General features: G+C 38.9%; 1 protein-coding gene across 1 annotated transcript in view; it reads left to right on the forward strand.

Annotated features, from left to right (window-relative positions):
* Positions 1-27,827, forward strand: part of RAD51B (RAD51 paralog B) — a 456,146-nt gene that overhangs the window by 178,683 nt on the left and 249,636 nt on the right. The window lies entirely within an intron of this gene.

Genomic DNA, 27,827 nt, shown 5'->3' on the forward strand with positions numbered 1-27,827 from the left:
ACCTGTGATGACACGAGGGAGAGCCTTCTCAGTGGCTGCTCCTGCCCTCTGGAATGCCCTTCAACGAGAAGCAAGGCTGGCCCCCTCCTTGCTTGCCTTTCGTCGGCAAGCAAAAACGGCTTTATTCAGGCAGGCTTTTGATGTATAATCACAGGTTGGCTTGGGTTGTTGTTATATAGGGTGTATATCATGGTTTTAGTGTGGTTTTAATGTCTGTAATTTTATATTTTTTTGGATGATAACTTTAATTGTTTTATTGTAATATGCTTTTAGAATTTTTATTTGTAAGCCACCCTGGGCCCTGTCGTTGAGAAAGGTGGGATAGAAATCAAATAAATAAGTAAATAAATATTGCTGTGTGCTTTTAAGTCATTTCTGACTTATGGCATCCCTAAGGTGAACCTATCCTGGGGTTTTCTGACACTAAGAAAGTGTGACTTGCCCATGGTCACCCACTGTGTTTCCATTGCCAGCTGGGGATTTGAACTCTGGTGTCTAGAGTTGTAGTGGTGGCTTAGTGGTTAAGATGCCAATTCTGATGATTGGAAGATGGGAAGGTTGGCAGTTCAAGGCCTGAGTGCTGCATGATGGGGTGAGCTTCTGTTAGTAGTGCCAGATTCTGCCAACCTAGCAGTTTGAAAGCATGTAAGAAGATAAATAGGTACCACTTTGAAGGGAAGGTAACAGCGTTTAGTGCAGTCATGCTGGTCACATGACCACTAGAGTTGTCTTCAGACAATGCTGGTTCTTTGGCTTAGTAACGGAGGTGAGCACTGCCCCCTACAGCTGTTTATGACTAGATATTCATGTCAAGGGACTACCTTTCCCTTTACCCTCTAGAGTTGTAGTCTAATGCTCAAACCACTCTACCACCCTGGCTTAATTAAAACAATACCATTAAAACAACACAAAGATAAAAACATTTAAAAAACACATTAAAATACTCTTTATAAATTCCCAGAAGCCATCTAAAAACAATCCTAGAATCTCGGTTTGGGAACAGTTAAAATAGCAGTTTCAAACACTGAATGCCAGGTGGTGGAGCACTGTTTTGGCTGCCCGCTGAAAGCTTAAAGGAGATGGTTTCAGCCTAACTCCCTTTTGTAGGGAGTTCCACAATAGTTCAGTGTAGGATACTGATACTAGGCATAGTCCACCTTATTATGATTTGAAAATGAGTTTCTCACTATAAATTAAATGTAAAAATCAAATAGTGATAGTAGTCATAACCCCCTTCTTTCTTCCTGTCTGTACATTAGATTAGATCAGGTTTAGCTTATTGACCAGTATATGATGAAAAAAACAGTTATGGTAATGTTGAAGGAAGTTTTTGATTGGTGTAGATTTCATTGTAATACTGAGAGTACTTTATTGTTTTAGGTTCCAAACATAATTGATGTGCATATGTTGGGGTTGTACAAACGTTCCCTTCAATTGGGCATGTGTGAACAATAGATCGGTGTCTTTAAAGACAATGCCTGGGATTCTTCACTGTGCTAGGAATCCTAGGCACATGTACATGGGTGTCTGAATATATGTGTGCAGCTAGACTTGCATTACTACAGATGTGCCCAGAGAATCTGAGGATGAAAATACAAATGTTTTCAGTTAAAAATGATTGCAATTAAAAGTTCATCAGAACCTGCATTTGGAGGTTTAACTCAAAAGATAAAATTGCCTGGCTGTTTGTTTTACTACTACTTTTAAAATGTAATCAGTATTACATTATGCCAGTTTTTGAAGGTGTCTGTTTCTCCTGATAATACTGAAACATTAAGTGTGAGTCTGGGACTTTGTAAATGAATGAGGTGTAAATTGATATTTCCTTCATCGTGCCAAGAACCTGAATGTGTGATGCTTCTGCTGCAACTAGACAGCTGTAATCAGATTTCCCCATGAGCAATCAGTGGATAATTCCAAAGCATAATGGTGGGGTGTGTAGACAACTAAAGGTCTGAGACTGCTGATGATCAGAGAATTTGACTGGCAGCTTCTAGAGCTCAACCATTATATATAGAGGGAAATGAAATAGAGCAGATTATGCACTGGCTGGAAAGCATCTCACATGTGTTCTTCAGACTTCCAAGTACATGCTGTGAATTAGAAAGAAATCAGTTACTTTGAAATTTTATCTTGCACTCAGCATTTGGCATATCCTTATCCTAACCTCGACTGCAGCTTTTAGAGTCCACCACATGTTTATACTGGAAATTTCTCCATACGCATATAGAGTTTGTTCTCTTATGAAATCATGTCTCAGGGGAAGGATAATTTAAAGACATTTCCGTTTGTTATGTCTGAGCTGAACTAGACTATTAAGGCTTGTTAATGCTGGATAAGCTCAAGCCCTAGCACTGCCATGGGTTTTAGAATCTTCTGCAAATTGTATTCTGATATGATCAGCATGATTTTACTTAAGAGGAGTTGCAACTTACTATAGTTTTTGCTCTTCCCACTCTTACTTTTTTTGTAAGTGAGGCAGTGTTGGATGGAATAATATAGTGGTGATTGGAAACCTGTTGGTGCTTCACATGTAGTCTTTTTTTATAAGTCTTTGGGGTGGAGATGGTGGTACATCATCTTGTATAATCACATAATAGGCACTCCAACTGGTTCCTAACATAGGTACCCACAGTCAGATATAGGCTATATCCCCATGAGGAGATATGCTATTTCAGCACTACCTAACCCCCATGCAGAATAGCATGCGTCAATTGCTGGTTGCTGTTGTATATGTGCAACTCTGCTTCCACCACTGAGATCCGTCTACTTACATCCTTAGACAGCTTTAAAAAGGCTGTTAAGATGGATCTCTTCCAGCAGGCCTTCCCAGAATAGAGAACCCAGCCTTAATAAAACGTCTGGGAAAGATACTGCTGCTCCCACTGATTGTTTGCTGGTGTGATGTTGTTGACCTTCTGGTCAGTTTTTAACTTGTATGTTTGTTTGTTTGTTGTTGTTTGTTCTGTTTTTTAAATATTGTATTGGATTTAATACTTTTTTAAGGAGGGGAGGGTACCAGGGATTTTATATGTTTTGCATTTTTAACTTTGTTAGCTGCCCCGATTGTTCTCAGAGGGGCGAGATACAAATAAATATTATTATTATTATTATTATTATTATTATTATTATTATTTATTAACAGAATTGGTCTGTTGCATCATAGAGAATAATTACCCCCACATGCATAGCTTGACTTACGCATGCATATGTATATCATTGACAGGATGCCTCCATAATGTGTAATCTTCACATCTCATTATGCTTATGTGCATTCTTGGTTCTCATTTATGCTCTTGTAGAAAAGACATTGTATATGAATGGTCCTATGTCATTTGTTTATTACTTGGAATGTGCGTTATAATCTATTTTCTTTTATCTGTTCTGGAAGGAAATTCCACTCATCTTCTGAAGATGCCAGCCACAGATGCTGACGAAATGTCAGGAATAAACTCTTCTAGAACATGGCCACATAGCCTGAAAAACCCACAAAAAACTATACCTGATAATGTTTCTCTAAAATCCATGTTATCTTTCAGTAGGAAAATAGAATAGCAAATCATTAATTTGGCATTTTGTAAACCATGCTATAAATCCAGGGAGAGACTGTATGTAGTCCTACTCAGTTTTTCAACTTCAGCACAGACATTCAAGAAAGGTAGTAATATAAGATTCAAGTTTACATTGGCCTGTTACAGACTGCCAAAATAAAGCTGCTTAGGGTCTCTTTGGAGGTATGCTATTTAAATGATGCATGGGTCCTAAGAGTCCGGAGGTCGCGCCAAAGCCACACTCCATTCCTAAGCACCGGAGTGCAGCTTTGGTGCAGCTTCCGGATTCTTAGGGTGCATGCATCATTTAAGCAGCATACCTCCAAAGAGACCCGAAGCAGCTTTATTTTGGCAGTCTGTAACAGGCCATTGTATCTTTTAAAATCAGTTTGTGCTGACCTCAGCAGCAGAGCTCATATTATGTACCAAACTGCTATTATTGTGTACCAAATTGCTATTTGATGTAAGCTGAATCAAATAACTTCCTTAAACCATGTAGCAGTCTGTTGCTTTGCTGAATTTGGATAATTTACAGAAGGTTTGTTAGGTTCTAAATAAAATAAAATCCTTAGCCTTTTCTGTTTCACAGCCTTCTGCAGCATAAGTATAAATAATATTTTATTGCTTTTTATACCAACATTTATATAGCATTGTAACAAATTCCTTTCCTGACTGCATTTTCCAGTTCACTCACTAATGTTTCATACAATATAATGAAAACCAAACAATAATTTACTATTATGTCAGCAAGCCTTAAGCTTATGCCTTCCTTTCTTCTAGTTTCCCTTTTTCCTGCCAAACCCCATACCAATATGTTTCTGACATGATTTACCATTGCATTTGAACTATGCAAATCATGGCTTCCAATGCTGGTTTGCAAAAATCATAGATGGCCTGATTTGGATTTAATGGCAGACTATGATTTGCTGCAAGAGGGAAGGGTACAAGTAGAAAGGAGGGAGGGAAAGCAGTGAGCTTGAACTCGTTCATGTAAAACCAAGCCATAGTATGCTGTAGCTGAACTAAGCTAATATATAATCCATAGGCCATATGAGGTGCCTGAGGCACTTTTTTCCTTATAGATCTTGGCATCTGACTTGCGCCACAAGATACTCAGGTGGTGTGTGACTCCTGATTCTTCTGGAGTTCACAGCATTTTTGTCAGCTTCAGCATTCAGAGTGAGCCAAAAAGATAGTAGTGGCCACTATACATCAACAGACCTGCTCTTTCCTGTAAAGTGGGGTGTGTAGTGTTTGGGGGTACAGTCAGCCCTACATGTGTGCTGAGGTTAAGGGCACAGAACCTCTGCAAAAGTGGCAAAAACACTAATAACTGTAGTCCCTCCTCAACCATATTTAACACACACAAACAGTTCAATCTGCAGATTCAACATATTGTGGATGGCTTTGTGGCAGTGGGGTTCCTTTACAAGGTAGAAGTGGGCAGCTGGTGGGGCTTGCTACCTGCTCCACTAATGCCCTATGCCATTTTTAATGGGGACTAACAAGCCTCATTCTCAGTCTCTCAGTCTTGTAAGGTAACGCTTGCAGTCCCTATTAAAAATGACATAGGGCAGCAACTGTGGCGGTAGCAAATAATCTGTGAATAATCAAATCCGCAAAAGTCAAACCTGCAGATGTAGAAGGATGACTGTACTCTTCTACTGTATAGCATTTCACCTATCCTTATTCCCTAGTTCCTAACATAATTATTGTTTAACCTAAATTTAGAGATTATTTTTCCCGCAAATTTATCTTAAATAATTCTAATGATTATATTCAGTTTACATTTTAGAACATCCACTATTGTGGGTTTTAAAGGGTCTTGCACAGATAATTTGTATATTTGCATGCAGGAACAGGTCTTTCTTTTTCCCTTCTCACCACTCTTGCTTTTCAGAATCTATGCAGATGTCAGAGATTCAGTCTTAAATGCAAGGCAGAGATGACAAAGGCTTGATGACTTTCATGCATTAATACAATATAAATATTTCTAAAAGACATGAAATGAACATAATTCTTGCCATTGGCAATGCATAACTCAGTTTTCTGTAGCTTCAAATTTGCATTCGCAGATAATTTTTCTCCTTGGGCCTCTAAACAGGTGCAGGGAGTGTGACCCTATGTGTGGGTTGTGAAGTAGATAAATATGGGTTATGTAATATATACATAATTATACAAAAATATGGGTTATATAATATGTAAATATTAAAAATGTCATGGTCACACACATACACACACACAATCATTAGCCAAAGAAGAAAATACTCAGCTACAGTATTGTTCTACTGTTTGAATTTGAGGCATTTACCCTCTTTTCCTGTTTAGTTTGTGGGCTGGCAGTTTCTTTTTTAGTTTGTATGTAATTATTGTTTGTCCTGTTTCAGCAGTTATTTTCTCTCTCTGCTCACTTGAATCACAAGGGAATTGCTGCAGCAACACAGCTTTATTTTCTAAAAATATCATAGTGTAGTTTGATATTCAGGCATTGTCACAGTTAAATGAAATTCCTTAGTTGGGAAGGATATCATATAGTGGACTGATCTATATATATATATATATATATATATATATATATATATATATTGCAATACTAACATTTATTGATCCTTCCTTTTCTCCTTAAAAAAAGAGAAAATTCATCACTCTTTTCCCATCTTTGTGGTGTGGTGGCGCAGTGGTTAAATGTCTGTACTACAGCCACTCACTCAAAATCATAAGGTTGCGAGTTCAATACCAGCAAAAGGGCTCAAGCTTGACTCAGGCTTGCATCCTTCCAAGGTCGCTAAAATGAGTACCGCATACCATGCAGCTGCAAACAAATCTACATAGGGACCACCAAACGCATTGTGCAAACAAGAATCAAGGAACATGAGCGACACTGCAGACTGGGCCAGCCAGAAACATCAGCAGTAGCAGAACATGCCACAAACCATCCTGGGCATAAAATACTGTTTGAAAACACTGAAATTCTGGACCATGCCAACCACTACCATGTCAGGATGCACAGGAAAGCCATTGAGATCCATAAACATCTGGATAATTTCAATCAAAAAGAAGAAACCCTTAAAGTGAAATGCTAACAGGGGACAGAGAAAAGGCAGAATAACTCAACACCTTCTTTGCTTTAGTCTTTTCAGAAAAGCAAAAGCGTGCTCAGCCTGAGGAAAATAGAGCAAAGGACACAATAGGAGAAATGCAGCACTGAATAAGTAAAGAGGAAGTACCGGAATGCCTGGTTAATCTAAATGAATTGAAGTCTCCAGCACCAGATGATCTACATCCAAGGACATTAAAAGAACTGGCAAATGTAATCTCAGAGCCATTGGCAATAATTTTTTAGAACTCCTGGAGAACACGAGTACTTCCAGCAGACTGGAGGAGGGCAAATGTTGTCCCAATTTTCAAAATGGGAAAAAAGAGAATCCCAACAATTATCATCCAGTTAGTCTGACATCAATACCAAGGAAGTTCTAGAGCAGATCATTAAACAGAGAGTCTGTGAACATTTAGAAAGCAATGCCATAATCACAAAAAGTCAACATGGGTTTCTGAGAAACAAGTAATGCCAGACTAATTTGCTCTCTTTTTTGATAAAATTACCAGCTTGGTAGATGAAGGGAATGCTGTATATATAGCATATCTCGATTTCAGTAAAGCCTTTGACAAGGTCCCCCATGACATTCTTGCAAACAAGCTTGTAAAATGTGGGCTAGACAATACAACTGTTACATGGATTAATTGGGTGACCGTCCAAACCCAAAAGGTTCTCAACAGTGGCTCCTCTTCATCATGGAGAGAAGTGACTAGTGGGGTCCCACAGGGCTCTGTCCTGGGCCCAGTGCTATTCAACATCTTTATCAATGACTTGGATGAAAGCATAGAGGCATACTTATCAAATCTGCAGATGACCCCAACTTAGGAGGAGTAGATAATACCCCAGAGGATGGGATCAAAATTCAAAATGACCTTAATAGATTAGAAAGCTGGGCCAGAACTAACAAAATGTACTTCAACAGAGATTAATGTAAAATACTGCACTTAGGCAGAAAAAAAAATTAAATGCACAGATATAGGCTGGGGGACACCCGGCTGAATGAAACTACACGTGAAAGGGATCTAGGAGTCCTAGTAGACCACAAGTTGAACATGAGTCAACAGTGTGATGCAGTAGCTAAAAAGACCAATGCAATTTTAGGCTGCATCAATAGAAGTATAGTGTCTAGATCAAGGGAAGTAATAGTGCCACTTTATTAGGCCTTGGTCAGGCCTCACCTGGAATTCTGTGTCCTGTTCTGGGCCCCACAATTCAAAAAGGATGTTGACAAACTGGAGTGTGTCCAAAGGAGAGCCACCAAAATTGTGAAGGGCCTGGAAACCATACCTTATGAGGAAAGACTTAGGGAGCTGGGTATGTTTAACCTGGAAAAGAGACGGTTAAGAGGTGATATGATAGCCCTGTTTAAGTATTTGAAGGATAGAGCAAGCTTGTTTTCTGCTGCTCCAGAGACTAGAACACAGAACAATGGATGCAAGCTATGGGAAAAGAGATTCCACCTATAGATTAGGAATGAAGTAAGAGCTGTTTGACAGTGAAACACACTCCCTCAGAGTTTGGTGGAGTCTCCTTCTTTGGAAGTCTTTAAGCAGAGGCTGGATGGCCATCTGTTGGGGATGCTTCAATTGTGAGTTCCTGCACGGAAGGTGGGTTGGACTGGATGGCCCTTGTGGTGTCTTCCAACTCTATGATTCTATGATTCTGTGATTCTATGAATGGTCCCTAGAGCCCTGAGAGCCATAGCACACAGCTTCCTCAAAGAACAAACACTGCCAGCTAACCCTGTGAACAATGCTTCTTGGGGAAGCTGGAAATAGTAGCTATCTAAAACTCCTGAACCACAGAATATCCTTTTTCCTCCTATGGAATGGTTTGTTTTGCCATCACTGGGTAGCTGCAAGTTATCCATTAGAGTTGTACATCAAAATGTATCACGTGTGTAATATGGACTGCTGAAGTTTACTAAAGAATTTGCCTCCTGATTAAGATCTTTTGAACTTGGTTGAGTGAGAGGCTCCCAGTCACTCACTTCATTTTTCAAAGGCCACATAATAGAACTTTTGTGACTCTTTAGTGCCTTATTTACTTTCCCCATTTCATTATTTGACATATCTTCTAGCTGGTTGAAAAGATCCTTTTAACACTTAGTATTTTCTTATTGTTTTGATATTTATTTGTTTTCTTATTTAATTTATTGAATTTTCAGTGCTATCTTAGGAAAACATTGAATATTGAAAGCTGATGTATAAATCTCTTAAATACAAATACCATAGTATGGGATTTTATGTAGATAGAGAGATGCCTACTGAACTGTTGCCTCTGAATGGACTTTCTCAGGTCTTTATCTTTCCATGTGCTTTCATGAATCAGAGATGCATATTTTTCTTTTCTCCTCGTGACAGATTGGATTTGAGTACCTGCATATAAAAGCTGCAAATAAATAAATAAAAATAATTTGTACTATAATTCAGACTATGCAGTGTATTTTAAAAACAAACAACAAACATTGGGGTGCTATTCAGCCAAAGGTGAATCGTTTTATATGTTATTGATATTAACTGCAGAGGTGCATCATTGTCCCAGATGACCCAGTGCACACATTTAACTCCTCTGTTGAAAGCGATGAGGTTTTAAAGTGATTACTTATGTGATAGAATCATATGCTCTGCAACAATTAATAACTTAAATGATCTCTATTTACTCCCCTCCAGTAAGTGGGCAAAATTACATTATTGCATATTTTGTAGGAAATTTTATGCTTTTTAGCAATACGTTGGGTTATTTGGATATGAAGATTTAAATTATGACCTCAGCTCATAACTAGATGTGTGTGTGGCATATCTGTATTTTGTACTTGCAAGCTGAAATGAGAAATTATGTTTTGCTCAGTCTTGACATTTGGGGCTGTCATGACTGCTAGGTTGAGAGAGCACTTGCAGATAAAATGTTAGAATAGGGAGCTTTGTGTAATTATTCCTGGCTAGCCTGCATTTTGCAGTCCCCTGGCATGAGCAATGTGTTTCAGTTCTGCCTGGAGACTGCTTAGCAGAGTTATAATTTGAAGATATTACAAAATAGATTCTGCTCATCTTTCGGCAGCATTGCCTGAACTCTCCTCTCCTCCATTCCCCTCCTCTTCTTCTGAAGTTATACATGGCACAATGACGTGGAGGTCATTTGTTTCCCACAGTATTACAGGTCGCTACAGCAGGCAGAGGGATAATTATTATTCACATAGGGTGCATTCATCTAAAATAATACCCTTAGCTATTGCTGGGAGAGCTGAGGTATTTGTGCCTGTGTATTCATGTGAGTGTATGTGTATGCATGCAGCAATGAGTATGTACAAACTTTCCTCTTTATAGCTTTAGGACTACAGTAAATTCTTGTTATGGAACCAGCTAGATTATACAGATTCCAGGAGTTGCAACAACAATTTCCCCAAGCTGTGAATACACTAAATTCTGTACTCACAGGGGTGTGTGTGTGTGTGTGTGTGTGTGTGTGTGTGTGTGTGTGCTGAGCCTTTGGCTGGCATTTCTTCTCCCAGACGTGGCTGAGTGGCTACTTGACTGGAGACCAGGGGCGAAGTCTAGCTGTGGCTGGGAATTACAGCCATCATGTGATTTCAGCATGTCATCTCACAGAAGGCCTCATGAAGTCTCTGGAGACCACAAGTCTCATGAGTCTTGATGGGTTTTCACCAGGCCTATATGCAAGCGTGCAGGCTTCCTGGTGAGCCGTTTTTACCTGGACTTTCAATGTGATCTACCCTCCTTGTATTCTTACATGCATTCCATGTGATTCCACAAACTCAGGCTAGTGGCCTTCATGGTCTGGAAACTATTTTTTTCTGTGGTATTTTTGCACTTAAAAAAAACCCCTTTCCCTGTGTGGAGCTTCTCAGGTTGTTAGACTGTATTGCTGTTTGGTATGCTTTTTAGTCATTTGGCAGCCTTTATGCCACAGCTGGTGAGCATAGAGGAAAAGGGGGAGAATGGTGAACACTATTCATATTTGGAAAGGGGAAACCCATGGGACTGGGCATTGGGCAAGTGTGTGTGTTTGTGTGTGTGTTGTTGTTGTTGATGTGTGCCTTGCAGCCACTTATGATTTATAGCGACCCTAAGGAAATCCTATCACAGGCAACATTTATTCAGAAGAGATTTAGCATGGCCGTCCTTTGGGGTTGAGAGAATGCGACTTGCCCAAGGCTACCCAGTGGGTTTCCATGGCCAAGTGGTATTTTGAACCTGGCCTTCAGCGTCATCGTCCGGTGCTCAAACCACTACAAAACACTGGCTCTAAATCAATAAATGGGGACTAATGTGTGGTTTGGACATCTGCAATTTTGACACACCTTTATTGGACTTTTCTGATCTCCCCTATCTAGTTCAGAATCCTGTTTTCTATAGCAAATTCTAGAAAGCAGTGCTTGTTATTTGGATGCTTTAATTGCTTACTGCTTTGCTTGGACAGGCATTGCTCTGCTTTATCTAGAGCTTCATATTCTTCCTCACTGCCCAGCCATTGGTTGGAAATTATTTTGATCTCTGTTCATTTGTTGTGTAATAAAGCTGTAAACTTTCATTTCATAATGGTCTGTCTCAGTGCAACATAGTTAGAGTATTAAAATGTTCTGATACTGATAAAGTTTTAGGATTAGTAAATGAACAACAGGCCCATTGTTTCACTATCTGGTAAAACTTTGGAGGGAGTTCTTATGTTGCTGATGCATAAATGAAATTCTTATGGGCTCCAGAAGATACAAGCCTGTTCCATCCTCTACTCTAAATGAAACAAAAGGCTATTTGCTAGCACAAAATTTCATAGATATGGATTTGTTTGAGGAGAAAAGCAGCTCTCTCAACCGGGTAATTGGAAAATGTCTACTGGCCTTGAGGCTTTTACCAGATATATAATGTCATTTGTAACTTGGTTGCCTAAATTAGCAGGCAGCTTGCTATTGTGTATCATTTCATTCTCAAGTGCTTTGGAATATAAAATTGTGACTCTTCTGTTTGAAGTATGGCCTTTGTGAAGTGGTAGAAATTTCAAGTTCTAACTAGAAACTAGAGCATAGACATGTGAGCTTCTAAGGGTTGTAATAAGATAGATATTACTTTCAACTGTGCAACAAGTAGATAACTCTTGCAAAAGATACCATAACTCTCTTTGTAAAATGTAATGATGTAGAGAGCTTAAGTGAAAAGGAGGAGAATGGTGAACACTGTTCATATTTGGAAAGGGGAAAGCTTTCTAAGCAAATATATCTGGATTTTCAGGGAATTGGACTTGGTTCTGGTCATAATTTGAGCCTGGATGTTTGACTTGTAGCCAAGCCAGATTTGTGGTTGCTAAAATCCTAAAATCCCTATATGTGTTTACTCAGCAGTAAGTCCTCTGTTATCCTGAGTAAATGAGCATTTTATTGGACCCTTTTTCTTTGACCATGGGAAGAAAGCAGTGTCAGAGGGAGACATTTCCAGTGCGTAAGCCAGACACATACTTTCTCCTGCATTGCATTGGAAGTCAAGAGAGCAAACATGAGAGGAAAACATGTTAGTTTAACTATATGACAAAAACATCATAAGAAAAAGAGAACTAGAATCAGAAGGAGGAGGAGTGAAGATAGGAGGAAGGCATATCAACAAACTAATGTATGTGGATGATACCACAATAATGGTGGAAGATATCATAGACTTGGAAAGGTTACTAAGGAAGATTAAAGAGGAAACTGCGAAGGAAGGATTAATGCTGAGAATAAAGAAAACAAAAATTATGACCACAGAAGAGATACAGTCCGTCCTCGCCTTACGCAGGGGATCCGTTCCAGATCCCTCCACGTAAGGCGAATTCCTCCTATGCTTGAGCCCCATTGGAAACAATGGGGCTCGTGAGTGGCGGCGCGGCGGCGCAAGCGCGCGCAGGGCACAACGGGCATGCGCGCCCATTCAATTGAATGGGACACGCCGCCCCTTCCGCCCTGCGCGCGCCCTGCGGCTTGAGCGCATATGCTCAAGGCCGCGTATGGCGCGCCCGCGTATGGCGCAGGCGCGCTGTACATACATTGAATGTAGACAATGAGGAAATCAAAAGAGTTAAAGAATTCCCATACCTAGGATGAAATATAAATAGGAGTGGTGACTGAAGTCAAGAAATGAGAAGATTAGAGTGGGGCAGGCAGCTATGGAAGAATTAGAGGAGCTCCTGAAGAATAAAGATATACAACTGAGTAAAAAAGTTAGAATCTTCCAAGCCACCGTATTCCCCATCACTGTGTATGGATGGGAATGCTGGACAGTCAAGGAAGCAGACAGAAGGAAAATCAACTCATTTGAGATGTGGTCCTGGAGAAGAGTGCTTAGGCTACCGTGGACAGCCAAAAAGATAAACAGATAGGTCTTAGGACAGATCAAGCCAGGCATCGCCTTAGAAGCCAAGATGATTAAATTGAAGCTGACGTACTTGGGCTATATAATGAGAAGGCATCAATCACTGGAAAAGACAATAATGCAAGAAAAGGTAGAGGGGAGAAGAAGGAGAGGAAGACCGCATGCCAGATGGATAGACTCAGTCAGGAGGGACATGGGCATGGGCTTGCAGGAATAAGTAGAGAAGTGGAAGATAAGGGTTCTTGGAGGTGTCTTGTCCACAGGGACACCATGAGCCAAAGTTGAATCAAGGGCAGATAACAACAACAAAAAGGCATCATTCAGAACCAGCGTGTTTTGATGGTTTGAGCAATGGACTATGACTCTGGAGACCAGGGTTTGAATCCCCACTTGTCCATTGAAACCTAAGTCACACTTCAGAGAAAGACAAAGTCAACTTCCTTCTGAACAAATCTTGCCAGGAAACCCCATAATATGTACATTTTATGGTCGGCATGAATTGGAAATGACTTTAAGGCACACAACAACACCAAGGCATTTTCTGCTAAACAGGAAAAATAGTTATGTCTAATGCAGATCTTATTGCATGTGATTTTAAAACCTTTTTAATCATAATCATAATCATAATAAAATTTATTTGTATTTTCCCGCCTCTCCCGGGTGGATCGAGGTGGGATTATAACATAATATAAAATATGTCAGAATAATTACTAATCACGTAATCAATTAATAAAATCCAAAATAAGCAATTAAAACCGAATTTCACAAGTGACGATGGGGCAGAGTGCGCACATCCTGTACAAGGAGCAGGTCTATGTTTCACATAAGATCAGGTGGATATGCTTGCTGGAAGCGATGGTGGGGCAGGATGCTCTTGTCATATTCAGGGAACAGATCTATATTTCACATAGTCAGGTGGACATTTTAAAAATATACCAGTGCAAATGACATATAATCCCTATAGTGGGTGAGAGAAAATGAGTAAGTTTTAAGTGAGTGAGTGACTGAGAAGAAGAGAGCTGTCACTGGGAGACAGGACTATGATATTCCTGCCTATTACTGTATTACTTTAATAGCTTTACAGAGAGGCCGAAGCTTTTTTGGATTTTTCAGTTAAAAATCCTTATTGAATGAAGTAACCCAAAGATTGCAGCAAATGTTGCTCGTTCAAAAATAAATTCAGACTGAGTTACATGTATAAGCTTTACATTTCATTGATATGAACACAAAAAGATACCACTTTTAAACATTTAAAAATAAAAGAAAATCTCAGATCAGATCCAGATTAGATGTTCATGCTTTTTCTGCTTCTCCTGCTGCCTTGTATTTTGCAGAGGGCAACTAATATCCAATCAGAACTGCTATAAATCTTCAATTTTCTGTTAATTTGAGAGAAGATCTCAATTCTTGAAGTGACGGGTGGCCTCAAAATATTCCTTTGTGTTAGAGAAATGTCTGTAGCTGGGCACTGAAAGACTCCAACCAAAGAAGGTTGTAAATTTAGACTGAATGACTATATTCTAATATTATTTTAACATTTATAGTTTTTATTTATTGGAAAAATATATAAGTAATAATTTTCTGCAATTGAAATGAATTGGATTTAAATGTTGCCCATATATTCTATTCATGTTTGTTACTGCTCTTGGTAGACAACACATGTAGTATATTTAAATTTTGACACAATACTCATATTTACTTTTTGGGAACTGGGTACAGTCATTACAAGCTAGGTTTTCATCATACCATGGGGAATTTTTTTTTAAGGAAGCAAAGCTCACCTTACTTATCCTTCTCTGGCATAGTAACAATTTATCTGGCAAGGTAACAACTGTGACCACCCAAAAATATGCCTTATGAAACACTGTGTAAAAATTGGCTTTGACTTTAACAAAAATGAATGTGGGAAATGACTGTTTGAAGAATGCATGACCATCACACGATGTTTTTTTAAACACTGGATAACGCTTGAACTGACTCAGCTGAAAAACATAATGGCTGGCATCATATTGGTAAATTATAATGTTGTAAGTCAAGCATCTCATTGACTATTACAGGAAACAGGATTCTGAACTAGATAGGCCTTTGGTGTGATCCAGCAGTGTCTTTAATCCTTATCATTAAATAAAGCAATTGTCCCATTAGCATATAATTAACAGTCAAACCTCACAACACAGTTTAATTCTGCTTACTTTGAATGCATTTTGGATAACATCATGCAAGGTTTCAGAAATTATAATTATCATTATTACTGTTATTTGTTTTTATTCAGCCTTTTCCCCAAGAATGGAACTTAAGACAGCAAACACCATATTCAAAACAATACGAATTGAAAACAGTGTAAAAGCATTAATAAAAGTATAAATACAGTTGGCCCTACATAGGCTAGTTATCCATGTTTTTAAGCATCCATGGCTAGCTTCCTGCCATATAAGTCAATGGTAGCACGTTTATACAGATGTGCCGACACAGATGCATGCATGATACCATCCATGGACTTATATGGACTTGAGATCCTGCAGTATTTTGTATACTTGGAGGTGGGATCCCTGATATGGACGGCTGACTGTATAAAATTAAAAAAAACACACACAACTCATTAAGTTTAAAAAAATTAAAATGCATTAAAAACTGTATATCAGTCTTAAAAACAGAACTGCACAGTATTAAAAGGCCAACCCTAGTTAGTTTGTAAAAGCCTGTTTTGACCTGCTGTTGGAAGGAAAGCAAGGTTGAAAACATCCTGACCTTTCTAGATGGGTAGTTCCAAACTCTGGGAGCAGTCACTGTGGGCCTGTACAGACAGGCCAAAATAAAGCTGCTTCGGGTCACTTTGGAGGTATGCTGTTTAAATGACACACACATCTTAGGGGGTCAGAAGCTGCGCCAAAGCCATGCTCCAGTTCTTAGGACTGGAGTGTGGCTTTGGCGTGGTTTCTGGCCTCTTAGAACACATGCATCATTTAAACAGCATACTTCCAAAGTGACCTGAAGCAGCTTTATTTTGGCCTGTCTGTATGGCCTCTAAGAAAGCACTCTTTCATCTTCCAAATGAGTCTGAGAGGGTGAAGGGGCAGAGAGAAGACTTGTTCCAGACAATCTTATTTTTTAAAATAAATTTTATTTTATTAAGTCAGATAAAATAACACATATAAATAGATAACATAACATAAAAACAACACACACATCAATCTTCACACAATCTAGATACATCAATCTACATCTGCCACACATAACTCAAATACAACATGAAACTACATTTAACTAAAAATTAGACTTCCTTGTTTTGGGTTTCTTTACATAATTTTTCTCCCTCATATTATAGTACATTATTTCTTTATCCAGTCAAATAATTTATATAAACAGCAAAAACTGAAAGTTTATTCTAGCCCTAGGTAATAACTAGAATAACTAGAATTTGTATATTCTTTTAAATAACTGATAAATGGAGCTCACTGCTTTTGGGAGTGATTTAGTGTATTCCCATGTAATAACTTGGGCGGGATACATACTTCCCCTTTCCCCAATGGATCGGGGCCTGAGTGGCCACAGCAGCAGCCCCGGAGGCCCTGATCTACTGCTTTTCCAGGCCTCGGGGAAGTGGCAAAATGCTGCTTCCCCGCAGCCTGTAAAAGGGTGTCCTTGGGGCTTCATGCCCCAAGGACACCCCGACAGCAGTAGGGAGAGAGAGAAAGGGGCCGCTTGGCCCCTTTCTCTTTCGTATCGCTGGCGCGGCCATGTAAAAGGCATGCCAGTGATACATGCAGCAAAAGGAGCTCCGTTTCGGAGCTCCTTTTAGTGCCGCTGAAAGGGCACCACAAGTGCCCTGTAGTGGCGCCAGCACGTCAAGGCCGTGCCGTGTTGTTTGGATGTGGTGCGGCCGTCATGTCAAAATGGTGGCGCCCATGTAGACATGCTGCTGCTATTTTGATGTACGGAGGACGTGCTAGGGTTAGGGAGCGTCTGAATTGTGCGCACTCCCTAACCCTAGAATCGCCACCGCCATGCTACATTTTGGTGGCCTGTATCCTGCCTTGATTAACTTATCTACCTGCATACATTGATACAATTTAATAAACCATCCTCCCGTTGTTGAACAGTTCTCATTTTTCCATTTTATGGTAAATACAACAGAAACAGTAGTGCAAACTACAGAATCAGCCACAGTTTTAAAGGGTAAGTGACAGGGAAGGAAGGAATAAGAAAAGATAGGGAAAAAGATATGTTCAAGAACCAAAGCTTGGGATTTGTTTTCTAGTATAGATCATTCCTAGTCCAGTGATTTACATTTTATTTACAATTTTTTAACATGTTTCCTTTGTGTTGCTGGGGCAGACTTATATGTGACAAATCGTATTTATAATGTATTTGTCCCTATCATTCAATAAATAACAAATTTTCTCCACACTGTTAAGAAAAGGAGCTATCTCAAGAAAATCTTCAAAACAGTGACAACATCTTAGCCATGCAAGAACTGTACACATAATACAAATATTAAAGTACTGTAGTCATCCTGAACTAGGTCCAATTTATCAACCATTCTGTTCTCACATGTCCAACCAGATACCTATGGGAAGCACACAGCCACTGGTTTTCAGAAGGCCATACACTATATAGATAGTTTGGCTAGCAGCCATAGTTACCCCTGTCCTCCATGGCTTTGTCTAATTTCTTTTAAACTTGACCATATTGAGGGGTTTCTTTATATCTTGCAGTAGTATCTCTCTCTTTATTGCTTTTGGCCAATGGCTATTGCAAAAATCAAAGTAATATTACAATACACATAAAATTTCCATAAAAACAGTATACAACATTGTACCAAATAGCAAAAGTTTAATATTAACAATTAACAATTGTGGATAACTTGGATAACATGAATATGTTAAGATTCACAGTTCGGCCCTTTTAGATCAAATTATCCCCATTACAGGAAACAGCAATCTCTGCTATGTATTTCTCCCTAGTCCTTTTAGCAGCCCGAGCAAACAACGCTATGCGCCATTTTGCATATTTATCTGTGTCCATAAAGAGGTAAAGTACTTTTTCTTGAGAGTTCAAAAAGACTCTATTATTGATTAAAGGTAAAATAAAATGCTCCCTAGAATCTTTATACAAAGGGCAACAGGTTAAGTAATGTACCAAATCCTCTGAATAGGGGCAGCCAACAATACATCTCCATTCATTTTTTTGAACTTTTTAAAGCCTCCCATCTCTTTCAGCTGAATCAAACATGTTAAGCCTCAGTTCTGTGAAGGCTCAACACAACTGGGCAAAAGTGAGGTTGTCGAAATAATCCGGGTGATCACAGAATTGTCTGAGGCTATAATATAAAGGGGCACATGGGGATTCATGGACAGTATGTAAATCTGCAAGGGTAGTAACTTCTAATATTGTATTATTTATTTTTACCTTCCTTGCAGGATAATCTAACCCTGCCAGTTTGCTCATTGAAAGCCCATATTTAGTAATTAATTGGGCTGCTCCATGAACCCAATTATTAACAGGTAGTCCATTATTAAGTTCCAAAAGACATTTTTTTTTTTTGGTTATCTAGAGGTTGGTGTCTCTTGGATCTTAAACCAATAACGCAAAACCTTTTTATCTATTTGGCTTTCTAAAGTTGGGACAGAGGTTTTGGGATGAATCATAGCAGTCAGAGTGTCCCTAGGAAGTCCTAGTAATGCCCTTAAAAAATACTTCAGAGGCACTTCCACACCTGGGACCTTAGGTATTCCCCAGATCTCTGCCCCATAAAGAATTTGTGCCAGAGTTTTAGTTTTAAAGACCACTAGAGGAGGGTTTACTAAATTGCCTCCCTTAATAACAGCAAAGCTCAAGGTTGCTTTAGCCGAACAATGAGCTTGGATTTTAATGTTTGTCATATGTTGTTTCCAGGAGGCTGATTTATAAAAGAAAATTTCCAGATATTTAAAGGATTTAACTTGTTTTATTATATGTTCATCTAAATGCCAAGAGTGTACTTTGGGGCGCCTTCCAAACACCACAACCTGAGTTTTATTACAGTTTACTGTCAGGACATTTTCTTTTACAGTATGATGAAAATCTGGCAAGCAAACGTCTTAATCCTACCTGGGTTCTGGATAAGAGGATAATATCGTCAGCATACATTAACAGAGAAAGCTTTTGATCCAGAATAGTAACTGGGGCATACTGTAAGCCCTCTAACTCCTTAACAATATCATTAATATAAAAATTAAATTAAAAAGGGGCTAAAATACAGCCCTGTTTGACACCAGTATAAGTATTTATTTGGGGGGAAAGATGGCCATCCAAATCAACTTTGACCTGTATCGAGGTGTTAGTGTATAAGGCCCTAACTAGATATAATAAGCAGGGGTCGATATCTGCCTTCTCTAGCTTTTGCCACAACAGGTCCCTAGGGATTGAGTCAAAGGCTGACTTTAGGTCAATGAAGCAAACATAGAGCTTTTGCTTCATGTTTTAGGTATATTTATGGATCAAGAAATTTAATACAAAACACAAATCAATAGTAGATTTCCCCCTTTGAAAACCAGCTTGGACTTTGGATATTAAATCATCTCTCTCAGACCAATCTTCTAAGCGTTCAAATAGGGTACGCGCATACAATTTGGCTGAGCTATTCAAAAGAGTACTTGGCCTATAATTGGCAGGATTTTTAAATCTCCCTTTTTATGTATGGAGGTGATGATACTTGATCTCAATCCCTCGGGGATATGTCCTGATTTATTTATATATGTAAATAACTTGGCCAAAATAAGTGCCCAATAATCTGATTTTACATTAAATAATTCCATGGGAATCATGTCTTTCCCGGGAGCTTGATTAATAGATTGTTTGGACATATTTTTTTAACCTGTTCAAGGGTAACTTCTGGCCATTCTGGGAAGACAGTGATTTGGGAAAAAATACGGATGGGGGTATGGAGTTAGTTTACAACTATACATGTTTACAAAATATTCCTCCCATACATTACTTTGAGTTACTGTTTCTAAAGAATTTTGCAGTAGAAAATTCTATAAGTACGACATGAAAACCTATTCCTTTTCTGAATCTCCCATCATTTGGCTTCAGTGGATGAACCCAGGTTTTACTATTATGGGAAAAGCAAATTTTCTCCCCATCCATGGATAATTGTATGCTCTTTTCTCATGTCATCCTTTATTTATCTTTTTTTCTGAGTTAAACTTCACCAGAAATGGCATAAGAGAATTGCTCCAGCCACTTAATCATTTTGGTTGCCTTTTTCTGCACTTTTTCAGCTCTGCGGTATCTTTTTTTTTTTTTTTTTTGAAGTGCAGTAACTAGAACTGTACAGTATACACCAATGTGATTGCACCAGAGATTTGTGTAAAAAGTGTTACCATACAGACAGTTTTATTTTCCTTTATTTCCATTTCCTAAAGATCTCTAACATGGAATTTTCAAAGCTGCTTTATACTTGGTCAGTATTTTCATCAAACTATCCACAAGTGTAAAATTGTTTTACTGATAGTCACTGTCAACCCAGATCAGAAGATATGCAGTGTTGGGATTTTTGCTTTAATTTGCATCACTTTGCAGTTACCATTTTTAATGCTCCCATTTTCTGGAGATGACTGTCTGGTTTTGTTTCAACTGTTCTAAATAACTTGGTATCATCAGCAAATTTAGTCAATCTCACCACATTCCCCTAACTCCAGATTGTAAATGGACATACTGATTCCAATATAGAACTTTAGGGAGGTTCAGGCTGCAGTTTCACCAATGTACAGATGATAGTCAGCAATGGTTCATTTTCCACCTAATCATAACAGGCAGGCTGTGGAATTCCTCAATAGGTGCTTGGAGATGGTTTTAGCATGGATGAGGGTGTAGCAGTTGAACTTAGTTCAGTTAAGATAGAATAACTGTATGTATAAAAATCTGTTTTTCTGAGTGGATAGATTTAACTGTTGTTAAGATTGTACTTCCCCACAGCTTCCCCCAAGTCCATAGTTTAGGAAGACTTCTGGATTCAGCATTGTCTATAGAAGAAGTAGTCCATCTAAACCCAAGAGTTGAACATTTCTAAATCACTATTTAATATTTATGGACTGATTGAGGGTGAACAAACTGAGGCTTAGGTCAGATTAGGGAACAGGGCCCAGTGTGTTCTGGACAGTTTAGAATCCCCTTGAAGATTCAAGTTAATAGTTGTACATAATGAACCTGCATGCCAGTCTGGTGGCAGACAGGGGTGCATTTGCTCAGCTGAAGCTACTGCTCCAGGTTCACTGATTCCTTGAAAAACTTGATAAGCTCATGTTGATAATGTCTTAGTTTCATGGTCTTTCGACCATGGTAATGTGCTCTACATGAGTTTGTCTTTGAATTTTAGCTGGGCTAGACTGCTGCAGCCAAATTGTAAAACTGAAGCTGGTTCCAGGGAGCATGCATCTTTCCTACTAAGACATCTTCACTGGGTGGTAGAGCTGCATACTCCACTCCTGCGGTGTATCTTTGTTGAGCTCTCAGTGCTGCCAGCACCTACTGCTGCACAAGGTGTGAAAGAAATACACAGAGTCCCCACGCTCTAGTTACAGAACTTTACTACTAAGTATATACAGCATTATATACATGACAACCAACCATTCACTAATCCACAACCAACATTGTCAGTTGCTCATTCCCATATTTATGCACACTGTCCATGGCATGATCCCCTCTCACAGGTGCCTGCAACTGTGCCTTACATCAGTTTGTTGAGTCATCCTGGGCATGTCCTCCAAGTGGTGTGATGATGACACTCCGCCATGGTGCAATATTGCATCAGCCAGCTCCTTCCTCAGCCAGCTGCTGTATTATGTCGTGTGAAATTCTTAATACAATGGTGTACTTACATACACTACATAGTCTTGTTTCCAAGCATAATGCAAAATTTTCTTAACCTGCAGAACACATAGCATGAGTCCAGGCCATCTGTATTTCCCTTTATGAGCCTGCCTGGATTTTAAAATCTTCAGGTCAAGCTCTTCTTTCAGTCTTGACACTTTCAGGCATATTTGGTCAAGAAACCAGAGAGGGCTTTCTCAGTGTCCACTTGCAGAACGTGGAATTCACAGGGGGGCTAGAAAGGCTTCCTCACTGTGGTGTTTCTCCTTATGGGGAAAGACCTTTTCATTCAGGCAAGTCTTGTGTCAGCTGACCTTGGCTGCTGTGAAAGGGTCTTTCTTTTACTGGTGTGCTTTAAATTGTGTTTTTAAATCTTGTTTTAGTGTTTTATTGGCATTGGTTTTATTCAATTTCACTACAAGCTACTTCCCATTTTCTGGAGATAGCTGGACCATAAAGCCAAATCATTACAATTTATAGAGTATTGCAAATAAAGATGAAGTTGCAGTCTCCCTTCCCTCCTCCAGTTGGCTTTGCAGACCCTCATGCTCCCGTTCTATTCTTCTCTCCAGTCTCATTCTGCCTTCATAGTCCCAGATAGATAGTTGGTGCTAGCTTTTGTTGGTCAGTACTGCAGCTCTCTTGCTTTTACCATATATGGGGAACTTTAATTGATCTGAGGTAAGCAGACTAACATCCCATAGCAAACTGTGCTTCCTCTTTCACTGTTTTGAAAGGGTGCTTACTCTTGTGCTCTCTGTGTGTATTTATGTTCTATTCAGTTATTTTATTCTTGCCTACAGTCATACTTCATGTTCAGGCAAACAACTCTTCTAGGATTTAAGTGATGCAGACTTACGAGATGTTCTCAGAAAAAAAAATAAACCACCAGCTTGTTCACTTCTTCAAATTTATTAATTTTTCCATTCAGCCTAAAAATTATGCAATTTGATTTAATATTGCAGTAGGAGTTTCTTTAAAACTTATTTTAAAATACAGTTTGTATGCCACCAGCTTGTTCTTTGGCATCTTATAATTTGCTGTTCCTTTTTTGTCACTAGGTACAATATAAGAGACCAGTTATATTCCAAGGAATGTGATATTAGTAGGTGGAATGTGACAGATCATTAAGATTGTGTTCCTGAGCAAGGAGTGATTTGGATCTGGCATGATGTAGCTCCTACCTCTGTTCTTTTGCCACCTCTTTTCTCTCTCTTCTGGTTTCAACCAGAAAATACTGCTGCCAGCTGACTCTGAGACCAGTTACCCAAAGCAGGTTATGCCATCATAAAGGCAGTTCAATGAGCAAAATGCCTCTTGTTATAGTACAGCCTTAAAGATGCACTGGTTATAGGAAGTTATGAATTGGCAGATACCTCTTACACTTGCTGAACTTCCCTTTTGTTGGCCACTTGATCTCATGGATCAGATAATAAAGTTTATTGAACTATCATCAATATCTGAGCCTGGTTACAAAATTTCTTTGTGTGACTGTACAGTCTGTACATTTGTTAATACAGACATATCTCAGTTAACAAAATTTGTGACAGTGAAGCTCCTTTTTACAAAGAATTTCTATTTCTATCCAGACTTCTTTTCCTCTGTTCAGCTGGATATTTTTCAGTGGCATCAGCTTTGAGAGGATAGCAAAAGAGCATGTCTGTGTAAAAAAATGCAAGAAATAAAGCTTGGGAAAGAAGAAGATTCTCTACTAGCCAATTCTACTGTAGCTGCATGTGGTTGCATACAACAGGCAAGGTTTTTCCTGAATCCCTTACTAAATGTGCAAAACAAAGATAAAAGATAGCAGAGAAGCCTACCTCACCAGCTAACTCCAGCACATTAAAAACAAACAAACATAAATCTTGCCCGCCCAAATAGAAATATAAGAAAAGTGGAGGACGATGAAAGAAAGAAAAAAGTCCCTGATTGCAATTTGGAAGAAGACTTCAGGTAGTCTCCAGAAAGTTCAAAAATTGGTTTTTGTTTCTTTACTTATACTACCTGGTTGTTTCATTTCTCATGTGCATATTGTTAGTTATGAATATAAAATGGGCTGAAACATTTTGAATTGCTATTCTTTTTGTGATGTAGGAACCTATCCCTATTATTTCCATGTTACTTCAGTCTCTGGTGCCAGGATATCTGTTAAACAAATAATGCCTGGGAACACATCCACTCCACTACCTGAGCTATAGCAGTATGGTAGATTTCCTTTGAGATGATTAGGATAAAATCTGTCAAACGTAATAAGTTAGGATCAGTTCCCTTCATCATATGCATCAGTACAAATCAGTGGGTTCCTCCTATTAACCTAAACATTTTAAAATGCATTATCTGCCAGAGGAGATAATTCTGTGTATTTCATCTAACCCAAATCACTTGGGTGAGCTGGTTGCTCTCCATATACTCTGAGACATAGACATTTAATATGCAAAAAATTCCCATTTTAGACGGTCAGAATCTTGAACTCTAAGTCTTCAAAGCTTCGTATTCAATTTGTCGCATTTGGCAGGGTTAGCATCTGATCTAAGCCTGGAAAGTAAAATGCCTCTCACCTCCTGAAGAGAATGTCTCTATGGGTCAGGGTTAAAATCCTTGGCAAAGAATGCAAAGGAAGTTTGCATCAGAGCTGCCTCCACCACATCTGGCCATGTGAATAAATAGGACATTTATTTCTCAGTACAGCCAAATATCTGACATACAGGACTGCAGATATTCACACACCCCACTGTTGCCCCCCTGTGTCTCAAGTATTTTTGAAAGTGCTTTAAAAGTCAACAAAGAAGAACAAGTTACCACATTCACTTGGCTCCCATGACAAATTCAAGAAAAAAGAGACCAAAAACACTTTCAAAATAGTATAAAATATGTGTTTGTAGCTGATTGGTTGCCCAGCCATTGCTTTAAATCCAGCAACATCTGTCCTGTAATTCAAACACCCTGGGAGCACTGTCTTCTGAGCTTGGGGCACACCTCTTCCTGATACAAATGTTGATTGTTTCTTAAAGCAGCATCTTTACATCTTGTTCTGTCTGAAAAGGTTCTATCCTCTACTTCAAAGGTGCACTGTTTTTGAAGGATGAATGTAGGAGACCCAGATGTAGTTAAATATTTTATTGGGATGACTCTAGATATAGTTAATGACTCAGATTGTAAGAATTGTAATCGTCATTTGGAGAAAGAGATTTTGTTAGTTTCTGAATTTCTGCCTGACAATGTTTGCCCATAATGTAAAAGTTTTGTTTTTTTAATAGTCTTGTATAATTTGCCAATTTAAACAACACAAAACAAAGGTCTTACAATACATTTGTTTGTTTGTTTGTTTCATTTTCCATTACTTTTTAGCCAAAGCTCTCAGGGTGACATACATAATAAAAATAGAACAATAAGCCCAAAAGTAAAACCAAAAACATTCCTTAAAAGCATAAAATAAATTAAATGCAGCAGTAAAAACAACCTTTTAAAAGGATAAAGTAAATATCAGGCCAACAAAGAAGGAAACACATCTTTAAAGTTATTTAAAATAATAAAATCGTAAGAATAAAAGAATTTTTAAAAATCTCAGTCTTGTGCCAAAAAGTCAACAAAGTTGTTGCCAGGCACAATTCTCTAATGTGTGCATTCCACAATGTAGAGCAAGAGTGAACAAAGTGTCACTTCAGCCCACATGTGGTCCCTGGACCACGCTTTTGCAATCCCTTTAACCATGCAAAAACATATTTTTTAAGTTTTTGATGTGATTTTAAGGCAAGCTCCGCTCGTCTACTACCCTGGCCCAATTTAGGAAGGATCTTAAAACCTTCCTATTCCAACAGGCATTCCCCGAATAAATATCCTGTGGGCCTCCCTCCTCTTCCGTGGCCAAGAGGTTGGGCTATGGGGCTTTTGCTTGTTGTTTGTTTTTAATTTTGTAACTATGTATTTTTGTATATTTTATATTGTTGTAAGCCGCCCTGATCGTAGGAAGGGCGGCATATAAATAAAAATTTTATTATTATTATTATTATTATTATTATTATTATAAAAACCACCCATACACATGAAAACTCCACTCTATCCTCACAATCACCCCAGAACACTGTACTACCTCCAAAAACTCAAATTTTCTTCTGCCATCACATCAAAACAGTGACAGGAAGAGATGTGCCTTCAATTCATGCCACCATTTTGAGAAGGTCTGCAGAGGTTTGTGTTGTGGTGCAACCCATGTGGGGCTGGGGGGAAATTAGCCCCTGACTTTGTTGCACATGATTTAATGCAGTGGTTCTCAACCTGTGGGTCGCGATCCCTTTTGGAGGTCGAATGGCCCTTTCACAGGAGTCGCCCAAGACCATCGGAAAACACATATTTCCGATGGTCTTAGGAATCGAGATGAAAATAATTTTGTGGTTGGGGGTCACCACAACATGAGGAACTGTATTAAAGAGCTGTGGCATTAGGAAGGTTGAGAACCACTGATTTAGAGGCTGTCACTTGAATATTCAACTTTTAGACTGTCTTCAAAGACTGTTTCCCAATAACACATTATTGCAAGGTACTATATTATCACTGAGGAAGAGTTGTATTTGGCGAGCCATCCCAAGTTGATAAAAGGCACTCCAGGTAAACATGTGTACTTAAAGTGACAAGTACCCAACAGCTATGTCTAATCCTTCCCTGCCAAGAACCAGATGAAGCACTCTCCAACAGGTCTTTGTTTTACCTGGATTGAGTGTCATCTTATTCACCCTTATATGGTCCATTACTGTGTCAGGCACTAATGAAGCATTTTCACTGTTCTATATGGGTCTAATATAAAACAGATGTCATATATATTTGATTAGAAAAAAATGTGTTAAATATATCTGTACATGCTCTAGCATTCAAATTGTGTAGTGAGGAAATTCACTGGCACAGTGGTTAAATGCCTGTACTGCAGCCAATCACTCACAAACCATAAGTTTGAGAGTTCAGTATCAACAAAAGGGCTCAAGCTTGACTCAGGCTTGCATCCTTCCGACGTCACTAAAATGAGTACCCAGATTGATGAGGGCAGTTAGCTTACACTTTGTAAACTGCTTAGGGAGTGCTTAAATGCACTGATAAGCGGTATAGAAATGTACTTGCTATTGCTATAATCCCAGTCATTTTTGAAAACTGAAACCCTTTTAAAAGGTTTTTACAAATTTGTTGTAGCAGATTGAACCAATCTGACTGATATGTTCTTTCCCCTGTCTAGGTGTTCATAACACTGATACATCTATATCCCATGCTCTAGTTACAAGAAGAGTAATTATGACCCTGTACATACAGGCCTTTTAGCACGTCCTGACGACGTCCTAGGGTTGCCTTGGGGTGCCGTTTCCTAAGCTTCTTGTCCTAAGTACAGATTCCTCACCAGGACTATCAGATGTGGTGGCACTCCCATGTTTAAGGGCATTCCATAGGCTTTCATGACCTATGCAGCCAAAGGCTTTCATGATCTATGCAGCCAAAGACTTTGCTATAGTCTATAAAACACATGCTGGTTTTCTTTTGCAATTCCTTGGTGTGATCCATTAGCCATCATATGTCTGCAATATGGACTCTGTGCCTCTTCCTTCCCTGAACCTTGCTTATACCTCTGGGATTTGTCTCTCCATGTATGGTTGGAATCTATGTTTCACTATTTTGAGCATAATTTTACTTGCATGAGAGATTACTGCTATGTTCCTATAGTTGCTGCAGTCTTCTGTGTCTTCCTTTTTGTAGATGAGGATGTACAGTGTGCCAGTCCCATACACAGGCGCACTATACGTGGCCTTCAGCTTACGCTGAAGCCACGCTGCAATACAATGAATGGCGCACTCACACCCAAACTCCATTATATTCAATGGGGCTCGAGCATACACATTATTTGCCTTACGCAAGGGGTCCAGAATGGATCCCTCAAATAAGGCAAGAGTCCACTGTATATTGAACATTTCTAATCTATTGGCCACTGTTTTG

This window comes from Sceloporus occidentalis, unplaced genomic scaffold (assembly GCF_023333645.1).
Source record: "Sceloporus occidentalis isolate IW3139 unplaced genomic scaffold, rSceOcc1.0.p SCAF_4, whole genome shotgun sequence".
Lineage (NCBI taxonomy): Eukaryota > Metazoa > Chordata > Lepidosauria > Squamata > Phrynosomatidae > Sceloporus > Sceloporus occidentalis.